Raw genomic sequence first — 16,375 nt, 5'->3', positions numbered from 1 at the left:
GCGTTTTTTTGGCGTGCGCTCCCCTTCAAAATAACTATATATTGGCGCCGAAGAATTAGTAACTAAAAATTTTAGGGTTGGTCGGCCTAAAAAGGATGTCATAAAATAATACCAAAGGGGGGCCCTTTCGTCGGTAAAGGGTCGAATCCCTGACCCTGAGGGGGGAGGTCTTTCGCTCATGGATAAATAAATGGTTTTACCTTAATTTAACCTTCACTAGCTTTCAGAACCCCCCCCCCCCCGAAATAAATATTGATGTTACTAAATGCGCCATTTGCGCTTTCAAAAATGAATTTTTTTTCTCGAATTTTATGAAAAGGTTATTTTTATCCGCGAAAACTTGGTGTATTTTGCATGGGCCAACCATCATAATCCCTCGCCTGAATTTCGAGAGCAGATGGTTCGTATTCATTTTGCTTGCAGATACACATGGATCTCATGGATGCTCCTGATGCTGCGTGATGTTCGAGGGAACTGCAGCTTCGCTCAGGCAGAATTCGCAGGACTCCCATGTTAGATATGTTCTTGTTGGCCCTTCTCAGCTCTGACAAGGATTTTTTAAATATGTTTTAGAAAAATTTTCAGAAGATCGAAATCTGATTTAAAAAAACTCAAAATTCGTGTTAGCAAAAACCAAAATGTAATTCAATGAGTGACAGAAATTGCTCTGAAAATTTTGACTGCCTATTAAAGTCTACAGAAAAAGTCAATTTTTTTTTGAGAATTCAAGCTTTGATAAATTTTTTGGTGAAAAAAACTTGCAAACGTTTTCCGATTTCTTCGAAACTATGTAGGGAACAAAATTTAAGCCCGCACTGAAGTTAATAACCGCACTGATAATAATTGCTTATGTTGGATTTTCAAAGTCAAACTCAATAGTTTTCAAATATAATTGACACAAAGGTAGCGCGGAGCTTCACATCACTTGCGATACCACAAAAATAGCATTGCAAGCTAGCAGAAAGAAAACGGAAAAACTTTCAAATGAGGTACAATTGAAAAACTTTAAAATGTTGCTTGGATTGATATTGTATTTGCGAAAAACATGTCCAGAAACAAATTCGACAGCGTTCAACGAAAACTCAACAAGAATTTTTGAGCGAAAAAAAATGATATCCCGAAAAATTTTGAACTTAAACACTATTCTGAGATTTTTATGTTTTGTGCAATCCGGAGGAAAGCATACAAATTAAACTGTAGGCTGGGGGGATTGTATACTGAGAGGTGAAGGCGATAAACAGAGCAGCAACAAAACATGATTTTGTTAGTTTAACTAGTTTTTTTGTTTCATTTTTAATATTTAGCGCAAATTGTATCTTTGGTTTGTCATAGTTTTGCCGAAAAATTGCAATAAGCTGAGTAAATAGCTTTTCGGCAAAAAACTCAATTACAAAGGATTTTTGCGGAGAAAAAATTAACTTTCTTGGATTTAGTTTAAAAAAACCGATTTAAAAAAAAAAGAAAAATGGATTATAATGGAATTTTTTTTAAAATGAAAAAAGTCAATTATAATAATATGTATTACCGATGAAAATCCAGTGAGGGATATTGGCCTCTAGCAATGTATTTTTCCTAGCATTGAATCAAATACCCCCTCTCGCGTTGATAAAACGGAATATATTGCGCGCAAATTGTCCCAATTTGCAGTTTTCGAACTGCCACAACTTTACAGAAAAATGTTTTGTGTGACATAATTTTTTTAATTACAAACTCAGGAAATCAATACCCTTCAGATGGTATAAAAAAAAAACTTCACTCAAAAACAGCCGGATAAAAATTTGAACTTTTTCTGAAGAAAAAAAACACCGAGCACAAATATTTCATCCTTTCTTTGAAAATTGGATTAGCAAGGTTGCTCGTATATCAGTGCAAAAACCTGACTTTTTCTGCTGAGTTATCAATTTTTTTTTGTTTTTTCTTCGTTTTGATCCCCTACACGCTATGTGAAATACGAAGGCAGGTCTTACCGTCTCTTACCCTAAAGAAGAAGTGACCAAGATATTTGACCCATAATGTGAAACACTCAATACTATATTAACGAGACTACAAGAGCGCTGTAATACTTAGATGCTGAAAGCGTAACGCGTAATATTTAAGCGTGGCGATTATCCAGCACCACAAAATTGTTTCAAATTCAAAAGAGACAAGCTAATTGGTCTTATTAATGCCATAGATGGCTCTTAATATTATCAGCCTTAAATTCAAGGTTTGTCAATAATTCATTTACAAAAAAAAATTTTAGACCAGTTTATGGAGAGTCGGATTATTCAAGTTTTGCCCTGATACAAGCAGTCTTATTATACCAAACTTACAATTGAAAACTTCAAAAAATTTGATCACTGAAGAAACAGTTTTTTACAGTTGAGCTCCGGATTACAAAATCTTTCTGATTGCATAAAACATGTCTTTTAAATATGCTGAAATAAAAGTCGAAAGTTGACTGCATAAAAAACCACCCCAAGCATAAATATTCCGCAAAATGTTCCACTTCATACCAAACTCAAACATTTTTACTTATGAAAAGGATGCTTGCCAATAGCTTCCAAAGTTGATTCAAATTTTTGGCCGTATAATTTCGCAAACAAATAATGCATATCCATGGCTGTAAAAAGAGCATTCTGGTTTACTTCTAAGGCTTCGAGCTCAACAGCCGTGAAATATTTCTTCTCTTTTTTGGGCAAAATCACAAACAGGGCTGGGTGCGTTGTATCAATGCTACCTTCTGGAAACTGACCACGGATATACTTATGTGCGAATTTGTTCCCGTGATCCGAAAAAACTACCGTCATTACGTCATCGTATTTCATGATGTTCTGCAGCTCTTTTACCATAACCCCTCTCCGCGGCTTTGAGTTTTTCAAGTTTTACCTAGTGATGATGCAAACTTTGTTCATATTCGATTATTAGTATTACCATTATTATTTAGCAAAGTTTATATTTTAAAAATCTTTAGTTTTTATGTCATGTCCAAGTAAAATAACGTCTGTGTTAATATGAACTGATTTTTTTTTTTTTGGGGGGGGGGGGGGGGGGGATATTTGAGCCGGGCGACGGTAAAAGATCCTTTCCTGCAAATATGTTGAGAGAACGTGGTCTATTCGATTAATTGTGATTACATTTGAGTTGTGCTGAATAATTGTTTCAAAAAAGGTCAAGAATTTGTGACCTTGAGACCTCCAGTACTTTTGAATTTGTAAAAGATAATCTAACTGGTAATCGGCGAAATATTTTCCATTCAAACATCTCTCGTTGGAATAGAGGTCCACTCTTCCGGTGGTCTGGATGAAAGCTTCGGCAGTTGCAAGAGTCAGTCCAACGTCATCGTACCCATTATCCTTCTTTAACTTGTGGTAAAAATTATAACTAAAAACGATCAAAAACGTTATTTCAGCTCTCAAAGACTTTAGGAAGTTAGGTATAAGTCCCAGCCCTTGATGAGTTTTACTTTGTTCGATCCAATTCAGATGTTTTTCAACCAATGGAGGGGTTCGATTCCGCCCGAGTCAAGGTACTCAACTAAGGTTTCGACTTATGCGAGCCAAATATTATTGAGTAACACATACGCTGCACTTCGCGTATTATTTGCAAAAAAAGTGGGAGTATACATTACCTTGTCTTTTTTGGGGTTAAGAGAGGATGTTAACTTGATTCTGGGCTTTTATTTACAACTCAAATGTGAATATCTGTTCTAAAAAACAAAGGGTAGAAACCCGCTGAAGGAACAGCTTTCGCAAATGCAAATTTACAATAGTTGATTCTCCATTTTTTCTCTGTATCATTTTGCTACGAAAAGCTGCAAATCTAAGCCTGTCAGTTAAATTGTCTCATTTTGTATTTAAGAAAAAGGTCACTATTCTCACTTTGATCTGTAGTGAGCGCCATCCAAATCTCTGTCTCCAGTATAAGAATAATCAGTCATGTATGAAATAGTGTAGCCCCTCTCTTTAAACTTGTTGAAGAAGCGCACCCCCATTTGCTGATATGACATCCCGCCAGACATAGTTGGAATCGTCATATTGTCCCCATTGAAAAGATGTCTCAAGTTCCCATAACTTCCTCGTTCAACGCTTTGAAACAACTTGTAGTCGAAAACTTTTCTACCCTCTGACTCTGAAAGTTTTTTCATAATTTTCACAGTTCGGGGCAATGCATAGTAAAACACAGTTCGAGACACCGAATCAAGGTAAATCACGTTTATATTCGGTTTAGCTGAGTGTCTGGGCGCTTTTTCCAGATCGTTCTTCTCATTTTTGGCAATTTTCTGAAGAAACCAAATCAATTGAACTGCCGATCCGTCCAATGCAAAACTATATTTTCCAATTTTGAACTTTTTCAGGAAGTTTGGTTTCAACGTGCACTTGAGAAATACAAAATTGTGGGTTTTTGATATTGTTTCAAGCTGAACCTCAAGCGCTTCTTCTTCTGGAAAACGGTGATATTCCACTCTTCCTAATTTCGGGTCCATGATTCCATAGAAAACATTATCGCAATGCTCAGCCATGAAGGAGCAGTCAAAACTGTACTCAAAATCGCCATTTTTCTGCCAGGCTATTTCTGATTTGCAAAGTGTGAATGGCTTTTGTGTTCGGCAAGTGTCCTTTTCTTTTTTGAGTTGCGCTTTGATGTAGTTGCATGCTGTTGCCGGTCTCACGAGAGCCTTGGTACACTGCACCAGGCGCTGGTCACGTGATGAAGATCTGTTCGAAACCAAAACAAACACGAATTTCGCAGACTGTTTTTAGGAGTTCGTTTTGAAAAAAAAGATTTGCTGATTTAGTTATACATTCGTTTGTTTTTCAGTGCTTAAATAATCAACAACGCAGCTCAATCATTGAACCAATAAGTTATTCCAGCTGTAACCCTTTTCTGCTGGGTACCAAGTTCATGGTTCGATTACAAAATGAAATTCGGAAATGGTCCAAGCAAAAAGCGCGAAAGCTCGAACTTTAAAACGAGAGCAAAATCCAGTAAATTTAACTTTACTTTAGCTCAAAAATCAAGTAGCGCTGAATAACTTACGTTTTCTTGATATAAAAACTGTCGTATTCCTGTTGACATGACAACTTGTACGATATTTCGGGTTTTGATGAAATCTCGTTCACAGGTTGCAAGGCTGAAATTATTCTGATTCATTTTGGACCTGATTATTTTGCCCATAAACTAATTTTTAATGGTCATTAAATTTTAGCTTTCTATTATCTATTCAGCGGGGCTATTGTCATGGCGAAACGTCCAAACCATGGGCGTACTCGGGAAGGGGGAAGGGGGAAGGGTTATATTGCGTAGAGTGGTTGCTACTACTTTCAAAAAGCGACCGCCGTCCAAAAATACCCATTTTGGTACTACTGGAACCAGATCTAAACTACATTTGATTATTGGTTACAAACTGGATATTTTATCACTATAAAATATTTAATATTAACCAATCATGATCCATCTAACTAACAACCCACTTATTTGTAAGTGCTGAAATTACTTGTAATTTCAGCACCAGAGAGATTTGAATTTAACTTAGAAATTAGTTACCTCACCAAGAGACCTTCTACCAATCGCAATAGGCCAGTATACTCTAGATCTATTGAGCCTAGCAGAGACTAGTTAAACACCCTGAGACTAGTAGATATAAGAGTAAGATTAGGATCGGTATTAGACTAAGAAGTTGCACGAATCTATCCGGCCGAAAATAAGATAGCGTGACGAGCAGACGGTGTACCCTATCCGAAATTACTCTATGAGTTAAACCTCGGTCATAACACATCTGGTGCGACCATAAGTCTCGAATAAGAACTTAAAAAACAATTTAGCTAAGAACTAACAAAATAGATTAGAAATAGACAAAAACATTTCCGAAATGTTACATGATAACAATTTAATTGAAATGTCTTTACGACTCAATAGATCAGAGCCGCTATTCCGTACAATACGAGAACTACCAGGTATTGGAAGAAGACCTCGGACAAGAGACGATATACGACTACGAAGAAACTTACCATTAAGTTTCATGGTCGTACGGCAAAAGCCAGAACAAACTTTTATATTTAGAATTTTACTAGCAATGAATTTAGATTTTCATTTGCAAACTTAAAACCTTGGAGAATAATCTTCAATGATTATTTCAGGCGTTATACAAAAATTGATAAAAACATCTCGAATCGTTTCCTCCAAAACTGCAGTAAGATTCAAAAAGATATCTAAAAAATATATTTATTAAAAGAAAAATAAAAATTAGCTAACATGATCATAAACTATTAGTATAAACAAATCATCGTGTCATCTCCAGCTTCATCACTTAAACATAATAGCAATCATAAAACTACTAACATCATCAAAAACTAAACTTTCTATCAATAAAACATAAAATTATTTTTAAAAGGCTTATCCTAAATTTTATCTTTATTTAATTTAAATTTCTCTACACCTTAAATACAGATCATCAAGGCTTTCCTTGGATCTCCTTAAATACCTAGCTTGATTCATTTTATACCATTAAAAAAATATATCTGGTCATCAAGGCTTATCCTTGGATCAAATAAAACAATTTTGTTCTCCCCCACCTTATTAATAAAGTGTCTAACGACCTCAAACGTCGATTCACTACCCAACCCTTTGAACGACCCAGGACTAATAGAAATTTTTTAAATCACTCTTACCATTCTAATTAGGCTAAACAGTGAAGAATTTTGGTTATTCATCCTTCACTTGACCCCCCTCTTACCTGACCCAGGCTAAATCTTAAATCTTAGTAAGTTTAAAATAGTACCTAACGAACTACTCGCGTTCTAATTATACCTGAACCTTGTAGATCGATTTACTCTTCTCCAACCCTTGAACACAATCACTACCCCTAAGTAAGATTAAGTAAATTAACACCTTAACTTAGAATAGTCACGAGAAAGAAACAGTCATTCTCCGGAATCGATATATACCTTTCTCTCCAACCCTGAATAAAAAGACCCAAGTTAGGCTAACCAAAAAATCGTAAGGACTAACAGTCTAGGACAATACATTCACTGATAAAAACTCTTGCATCCTTCATCCTAAACCTTATGTCACTGAACAATATAGGAAATAAACAAACAATCGTATTACACAATTGCGAAATAAATAACGAAACATACGATCTCGTAATCACACAACACAAACAAACGATTGGATATATTCGAACAAAACGACAAACAATAAAATGAAAATTATAAGTAAACAAAGACAAATTATACGGAAAAGATTTTCAAAGCGAAGAAACGCAGTCTCCGAATCAGAAGTCAGTAATTTAGATGCACTTTGCAAACTAAAAGAAACAGTAAATAAAAACTACCCAGTTCACGATCAATTATATTTTTCTGATTCAGAAACCACATCACATTCATCAAAACAAGGAAAAAGAAGAATAAAAAAGACATACAAAAATAAAACAAGTACGTTTATACAATTGGAACCAACCAATCAGACACATTGAACATTACGCACTCACAATTATAAAACGAAAACAATGAGCCAAAGTCCAAGTGATGAAAGTCCAGACGAAAACTCTGTTTTCCCATTTCTCATAAATTCACTCACTGAAGATAGAGGACAAATTTATTTTTGTACTAATTTAATTGCAAATGTATTCGAACAAGGAATTAGCCCATGTAAAGCAGAATTCCCAGAAGTAAAAATCAAAAGACAAATTATCGACCATTATTCAAAAGGAATATGTAACCCAACACAACCATATGGAATCTACACCATAGAACTCACCACAGAAAGTAAATTTCATAACAATTATGTTATTCAAACAGACGATGTTGACATAGAATTTTCAAAAGTATTCGCAGAATACATCGAAAACCTAAAACACCAAAATTCACAGAGAGCAAATTCAATATTCACTAACGATGTTTTTTCACTAATATGTAGTTATATATCCATATTAGAAAAAACGGGAACTGAAAGTACATTACCAGTTCAAACATCAAGACGCACGAATGTAAGAAATGAAATTGCCGCATTTTCAGCATTTTTAAATACAATCCGTGAAAATTTTTCTTGCAAAGAAATTTCACAAAATGCTAAACACGATTTACAAAAAATCTTAGCATGGTTCATAAATGATTTTCCCCTAATTCCATCAAACATAACAGCTCAATCTTTACCTCCACCATTTATAACGACTGAAGTCATATATAAATACGACAGATATACCAAAAACACAATTGGATATATCACTTTTTCAACCCATATTCAGGATTATCATAGACATGTATTTTCTAAAAATTATAACTTTTCAACACATTCTTTTTCTAATTTTTTCCGAACAAAACACAAATCCATCTCCCCGCACATGACCTCAGGATTTGTTAGTAACACACTACGATTGTGAGGAAAATGAACAAAAACCGCTACACAAATATGCAATAAACCAAGTAACACAATGCGAATCAGAACCACAAGCTATAGAAACAACAAACATAGTAGCAACATTATACTCAAAAACCCGAGCAACAAAACTTACAGGCTGTAAGTTTACAGCAACATTTTCCGAAAAGAAAGTACATTGTTCACAAGTTTCAAATGGAAATAAAAACCGACTTGATCACGAATCATTCTACCAAAGTAATATAGAAAGACTTTTACTTCTAAACCCCGAAAATTGTAAAAACGAACTACTTAGATTAAACTTGATAAAGATTAAAAAATCAAACAGAAAAATAGTAAACTTTCAAGTCTTCGCAGACTCTGTACATCAAGCAGAACTTGAAGGATATCAAGGACATAATAAATTAGACGAAAAATATCCATACAACGGCGCACACGGACGACTAACTTATGATATTCATGACAAACACTGGATACCACATATTGGAATAAACAATCCTTCAAACTGCAAAGCAGATACAAAAAATAAAGGATACCAAGAAATAATGTTTTTTGACTGGAAAATACAACTCGAAAAATCACAACTCACACGAGATTTAAAAGATAACACAATAATTTATCAAGGCATCAGACTATCTAGCAAAAATGACCAAAGCTATTGTGACCCCATAACAAGAACGCAGGCAACAATTGTTTGGTTTCCCGAGGACACTTGCACAACATTTCAAGTAGCAAAAATCTACGCTCGAATGATAAAATTCCATGAAAAATATTTCTTTGAATCCATCCCATTTGACAATGTCAATACAAGTCAAATACGAAGCCGCAATGTTAATTTTAGAAACATTCATAATATAGAAAACAAATTAACACGCTTTCAAATCTACCACGAGACAGAATTTGCATGTAAATATCAAAATCCACTCCACAAAACACAATATTCCGAAATATTTGTCGAAAACGACGAAAATTTCGATATGACAACTGGAAAACTGATATACACCCCTCATATAACACACCACCCTCTCAATGAAGGAAGATCTTACATCCCAGTGAACCGCCTAAAACACAGGAAATCCTGGTGGAAAAGTCAAACCACGAGACACTAAAAGCACAAGATTACAAGAAATATCACTAATGATTAACATTTTGGCGCAATACACTATGGCATCCACTTAAATATGAAATTAGACTACACAATTAGTAGAATTTTTCAAGAAATGTCACTTTCAGAATTAGAAACACTACATCAACTATGTGAATTAGAAAGAACTCAGATTCTACAATCACTCGCACTAGCAGTTCTAAAAATACCTTACGCAGGATATTTATTATCCGGAAATAGATCAAACTTCCTTGACTATGAAGGAAATATTTTATGGTTTTATACTTGCACCAAAAAATATCACCATTATATGTTTTTGAAGACAAACGTTGTTTCAAAAGAATTCCAATTTTCTATAAAAATAAAGTTCATTTTGTTGGTACACTTTCAAGACGAACATATTTTTGGGATACCGCAGTCCCATGTGGATCATAAAACAGCCGCAAGGTCGTACAATTAAATCCCGACGAAAAAAAATACTACCTACTAACACCATACCCAACATTATTGCAACCAATAAAAAATGTTTTCACCTGAAAGTATTCGAACTATTGCTCGAAATCCTAATACTGATCTACAATCAGCAGGAATCTACTCTAAATCAGATATACAACATCACATTTGTACACAACAATTTCAGGAATTACTAACACAAATGGAAACCATACAACGACAATCCATAGATCAAAATTTAGGAAAACTTGCAGAAACCGCAGGATTTTCAGACATTTATACACAAGACTACAGCGGATATTTTGAAGATTTTAAAGAATACATATATTTAAACGGTGAAAAATATAGACCACAAGATATCTCACCAAAAACATTTTTAGTTTTGTAACCTTATAATACGAAATCCTTGCCTTTCTAGGATGGCCATATTACATCTTAGAAAGATTGACTATCTTATACGCTATTTTAACTTTATTGGATTTCTTTTCTCATTTTTAAAAGAAATCTATAACAATTGTGCAATACACACACAAGTAAACCGACAAGCAAGCGTAGCACGCATATTATTTGCAAGATTTTTTTGGAATATTTTCATGATCCATAAATAAAATCGTCTTAGACGCACCACCACCTTTCAGTCTCAAAATAATCATTTTTTCAGCCCACGATGAGCCGACAAATTGGATCACTCCACCGATTAAACTCCCACCCTGCCAACCTCCAAAATCCCATCCATATTATCCCACGTTTCGCTTTCCCGCCACCTGATTCACCACGAACTAATACATCGTCAGGCATGAATTCTGATACTAACTCAGATATCACAGTTTTTCAAACAATATCACAATTTAATAACTCCGATGTAGAAACTCCCAATGAATTTGCAGACTCCGAACCATCCCTTCAACCCACACCCAAACCACCTCCTCAGCCATCTCAAAACCCCCTTTTCAAGCAAATAATATACGAAGAAAAAAAGGTTTTCACGCAATTTTAATTGCCGCTTTCAACTGTTATTTTTCTCATTGAGTTTAGATTTTAAAAGTTGAGTGCGGGTCAGGGGCGGATTTAGGGGGGGGGGGGGCGGACGCCTCTCCTCAGGGATTCGACCCCCTGCCGACCCAAAGGGTCCCCCTTTTGATACTTTTTTAGATATCTATTTTTGGGCAACCGACTCGAAAATTTTTCTAAAGGCGCCTTGGGCGCCAATATATACTAACTTTGAGGGGAGCGCGCGCCAAAAAAAACGCGATTTTTTTTGTCAAAAGTTTTCAAAAAGTGCCCAAAAACGGCTTTTTTGACTGTTTTTTTGAAAATTTGCCTGCGGCGCAGAAAATTTTGCTAAAATAGGGGCAAAACAGTGCTTTGGGAGAGCTCGAAAAATCAATTTGATTGACCTAAAAAAGTTCAAAATTTTGGAAAATTTTTTGAAAATCCGCCCCCCCTCGAGAAAATCCTAGATCCGCCCCTGCCTACACATCCAGTATACACATGGCGTATACATCCAGTATACGCCAACTAACTCTATTTTTTTGAAAAGACCCTTAAATTTTTCTGTTTTTACTTAACTTGCTATGAGGGAGACGCTTGTCCAGTAAGCTCAAGTTATCTTCTCTGAATATCGCAAAAATTGTCAACAATCATAGTTTTAGCCAAAAAAGTGGCTGTAGGATTTTGCTAAATATGGTAATTATAGCGTTTCAAATGAGCTTATAAAACGATTTGCTATCACACAGAAAAAGTGGACAAATTTTTCAAAACTTATATCTCATCGCACCGCATAAAAGATCAAAGTTGGCTTTAATGGCTCGATGAAAAATTGTTACTAACTTTGATTAATTCTGTATATTAAGCATAACGTGTAAATTAAAAGAAGGTAGAAAGTCCAACTCTTATAAAATTTACAAGACATTCGGAGAATATAGTGCATCCTAAAAGTGACAAAGCTCTAAAAAAGACAGTGTCAAAGCTCAAAATGAGGAAAATAATCCATCGATAAATCAACGATGAGTAATATTATCAGTTCTTTTTGAATGTCTAGAAATGAAACGTATAGAAAAAGTGAGCTATGTAAACGGCAAACCATAATGAAGAAATTAAACACTTTCTTCTTTAAAAATTAACCGCTTTTTCTTGACGAAATGATTCCTAACACAATTTCAAAAAACTTTTATAGGCGCTGTAATCAAAAACATTGCATTTTTTTGGTCAGCAGAAAACTAATTATTCGTATGAAGAAGTTTGAACACAAACAAAAAAAAATTTTGAACTGGGTTGATCAAAAACAAAAACGAACAAGGAGAGCCGGTTGCTGCGCAAGTAGCACAAAATGTTCCGACCATAATCTTAAAAGACTATGAATATATATTTTTTTAAACGATAGGCCGAAATAGGCCGTAATCTGAACGAAAAGCTAGATTTTAAACGTTTCCGATACTCATAGTAAAATAGGCATATTAGAAACCAGTTTTCCTCAAGAAACGACAAAAAATCGAAAACAAGATGGCCCTAAAAACGTTGAATTTCTATTTTATTAGATTTTTCAGAGCTTGAATAAAAAAACTTAATAAAACTCACTACTTATTTTTGACTATCCTACTATAATAATCCTGCTCGGTCGCTTTACTTGCACGAAATTAGTGAAAATATCAAAAATTTAATTCGAAATTACTCAACACTGAGAAAAATTTTGTAAAAGCGACTAAAAGAGTTTTAATACGATATGTCACTCAATTCAGTTCAAAGATTATATGTGGTAAAAAAACGCTGATTTTGTAGTAAAAATCTGAAACACACCCGAATACAAGTTTCTCCTCATTTTCAACGGTCAGAACAACGAGAATGGCGGGTTGAGATTCAAGTATTACAGATTTTTATAATCACACCTATTTTTTACAAAGAAGTAAGAAATTAGGGGAAAAAAATTACAAAAATCTAAGAGTCGTTTTTAAAATTAATCAAACCAATTTATTCTTTGACTCGATTTATTTAATACGAATTTTGGAATCGGAAAAATTGGAGTCGAAAAGTTTTCTGGCAGCTCAATTTGTGGCCACCTTATCTGTGATACCCTTTTTACGCACCGAGATCTATTTTTTTGCAGTTCATTTTAGTGCATTTACAATAAAGTAAACGAATTTTCCGATTATCTTCAAAAGGTCTCATAGCCCAATAAAGTTGTATTGACTCTAAATGTTTTAAGTGAGCAGTCATAAATTTTGTCACAGTCGAAATTAATACTGCAAAGTCTGATCGAAATTAATACTGCAAAGTCTGTCTGAAATGAAATTATAGTCTGATTGAAGATAAATGCAAAAAAGAAAATTTTGAAAAACCTAATTAGAAAACTTTTTAAATTTTTTTAAAATTGAAGTTATTATCTAAATTATTGACCAACATTAAAAAATTTTTCAATCGCTTTTTTACCTTTTTTTACCCTAATTTGAAAGAACGCTATAAACTTATCATCAAAACGTCTGTTTTCAGACTTCTTCAAGCGAGTTTCATCACCTGCTTATTTTGGTTTCGTATCACCTTTTTGAAAGAACTAGAAACAAAAGCTTCAGAAAATTGAGTAAAAATTTGAGGATTCCACAAAACTCAAAAAAAAACAAATAAAGAAATAAATTTTCCTCGATTTAATACTTAAAGATGCAAATAGGGACTTAGTTCACTTAAAATAAATTAAATCACTATGTAGTTCTGAATTGTTTTTAACTTCACTTTGGCAATTTTTTGACATTGTTTGCTGGTGTTCATAAGTAATCAAGCAATTGATAGGTATGTAGTTATCGATTCAATTTTTTTATTGATTCAATACTCTTTTGTAAATTTTTTTTCTGTGAGACGTTTCAAAGAGTACACTAGGACTCGATATTATACATTTGGGGAACAAAAATTTTGTAGACCGACAGAAAACGTTTTTTTTCGTCGTAAACTTTCTCAGCCTACAAAACAGGTTGCCAATTTGTCTAACTGTTTTTTTTTTCGAATAAAGTCCTAATTTTTTTTCTGTAAAGATGTTTCGCAATTTTTTGTCTTCTATGGTATTATGCCTAGTTGATTGACAGTTCTCTATGAACTTTTATGCCATTATTCCTTCCGAAAGTTATTTATTGGTTTTTATTGTTCCGACTTTCGTAAAGAAAGTTACGGATTATTTGTGCTCGGGGTGGTTTTTTTCTTTGGACAAATTTCGTCTGACAAATTTCAGACAAACTAGCTTTTTTTGACGGAATCGTTTTATATCATTCAAAAATGTACTGTTGTTCTGAGCTTAAATTTGAAAATATATATATTTCACCTTTGATCATTTTTTATAAAGTTATGGGGCTTATGGACTGTCATTTTAACTAATTTGGGACGATCAACGTGCGATATATTTCTCGCTATTAACGCGTAAGCGGAGATTTAATTCGTCTTAGAAATCGTTCCAAATTGGTTGAAGGAAGTTTATTTGCCAAAATTGATTTGTTACTAGTAGCGAAATCTACCACTTTATACTTTTTATGGCGTGTGGTGGGATATTTTCACAAAAAACCTCACATTAAAAAAATCTTCTGTTTTATTACATTCATTTTTTCATTTTATTACTTCTCCTTAGACCTTAAAAAGCAGTCTGATATATTCAGGGCTTTGTTCTGATACGAGCAGTCTTGTTGTGTTAAGGGTTAGTTTTTTTTTGCCTTTTAACAAGTGATTTGTTTCGTGTATGGCTTTCTTGATCTGCATTTTAGGTTTTTACGATAATATTGTCTAGATAAATGTATCATCAGCATTCGTAAACATGTGATTAACTTGCCGAGTTAGCTGATTTTTTAGCCGGTTATGTAATAAAGCAAATGGCAGTGGGCTTTCGGAACATATTTTAACCTGTAAATGTTTTCAACCTTTGAATTTTATTTGGAGTTGTATACAAATTATTTCTTGTTTCCGTGTTAATTTCCCGTGTTAATATCCGTGTTAATTTCCCTGTTAATTTCTATTAGTTTCAATGTTGCCTGTTAATTTTTATCAGTAATACCGCGTCTGTTCAAAACACTCCATACAAAACAGTCCAAAATGAAATCGTCTGAAAAAATTTGAAAACGAACCAAAAAACAGTCCGATTAAACAACATGGTCCGAAAAATAGTCCCGCATTGTAATTGTTCCGACTTTCGAAGAAAATGCGGAACATCTATGCTTGGTGCAGTCTTTTTTATTCTTTCAATTTTTGACTTGTTAACTAAGCGGTTTTGACAGAATCTGTTATACAATCTGAGAGATAATTTAATCCTAAGCTCATATTTAAAAAGATATTTCAATCCTGAGTTCAAATCTACGGGCGCTTGAAAATTGCTAATTTGGCTAATTGGGGATAATTAAAGTGCGATATATAATGTACTTATAACACGCGTAAGATGCAAATTAATGCCTTCTAATTTGAAACGAGGTCAGCATATTAATCATTATCACAATACTAGACGCTAAACACGCCCTTAGTATTTTACATAGCGTGTGGGGGGACAAAATGAAGACAAAATTCATCTTTTATCTCAATTATTTTGTCAATTATTCAATCAAAAAAAATTCAATCGGCCGTAAGTGCAGTCGAAACATTAAAATTTCAGGGCTCTGCAATGATATACGAGCAGTCTTGTTATTTTCAAACGCCGGCAGGCCGAGAATTGTCCTTTTCCTTTTGTTTAAACAACATTTAAATGCACCAGTAACTTATTCGAACCGAACCAAAAATTTAGGTATGCCACAACTCTATAAACTGAAACAAGACTGCTCGTATTAGGGCGAAGCCCTCAACGTTCCGACTGCCTTTTAAGGTCTATGGAGCAGTAATAACATTAAAAAAAGATAAAATAAAACAATTTTTCTTAATTTGATTTTTATTACAGAAATCATCCCCCACACTCCATATAAAGTGGTAGGTTTCGCTCCTGGTAACAAGTAAATTATGGCAAATAAGCTTTCTTCAACTAATTTGGAACGATTTCTAAGAGGGATTTTATAGCTTCAAATGAAATGAAACATGAATTTTGGGTTCGAAAAAATAATATAATACTTTTTGAATGATATTTTAAAAATCCGTCAAAAAAGGCTAGTTAAAAAGACGAAATTTGTCCGAAGAAAAAACCAATCCGAGCACAAATATTCCGTAACTTTCGTTACGAAAGTCGGAACAACAATAAAATCAGTTTTTAACTGTGTATTGAAAAAATGCCTAGAAAAAGTGCCTGGAAGAAAATTCGTTAAAACTAAAACAAGTTATCCGGTTAATGTGCATGTATCACCAAAATTTTGACCAGAGGGGCTGTTGCAAAGTATGAAAATTTCATTTTGCGAACTTTTTTCTGGAATGTATATTTATGGCTCAAGAAAAAAACACCGAGAGATCATTAGATTAGTTTGGATACTATCGTTATTGACCTAAGTTTAGTCACAAGTTTTTTTTGTCTTTCATAAC

General features: G+C 33.9%; 1 protein-coding gene across 2 annotated transcripts in view; it reads left to right on the top strand.

The window, feature by feature from the left end:
* LOC134845502 (plastin-3-like) overlaps positions 1-16,375 on the top strand; it is a 410,042-nt gene that overhangs the window by 190,360 nt on the left and 203,307 nt on the right. The window lies entirely within an intron of this gene.

Source organism: Symsagittifera roscoffensis, chromosome 5 (genome assembly GCF_963678635.1).
Source record: "Symsagittifera roscoffensis chromosome 5, txSymRosc1.1, whole genome shotgun sequence".
NCBI lineage: Eukaryota > Metazoa > Xenacoelomorpha > Acoela > Convolutidae > Symsagittifera > Symsagittifera roscoffensis.
Note: the sequence above shows the minus strand (reverse complement) of the source record. Positions and strands in the feature narration are given on the sequence as shown.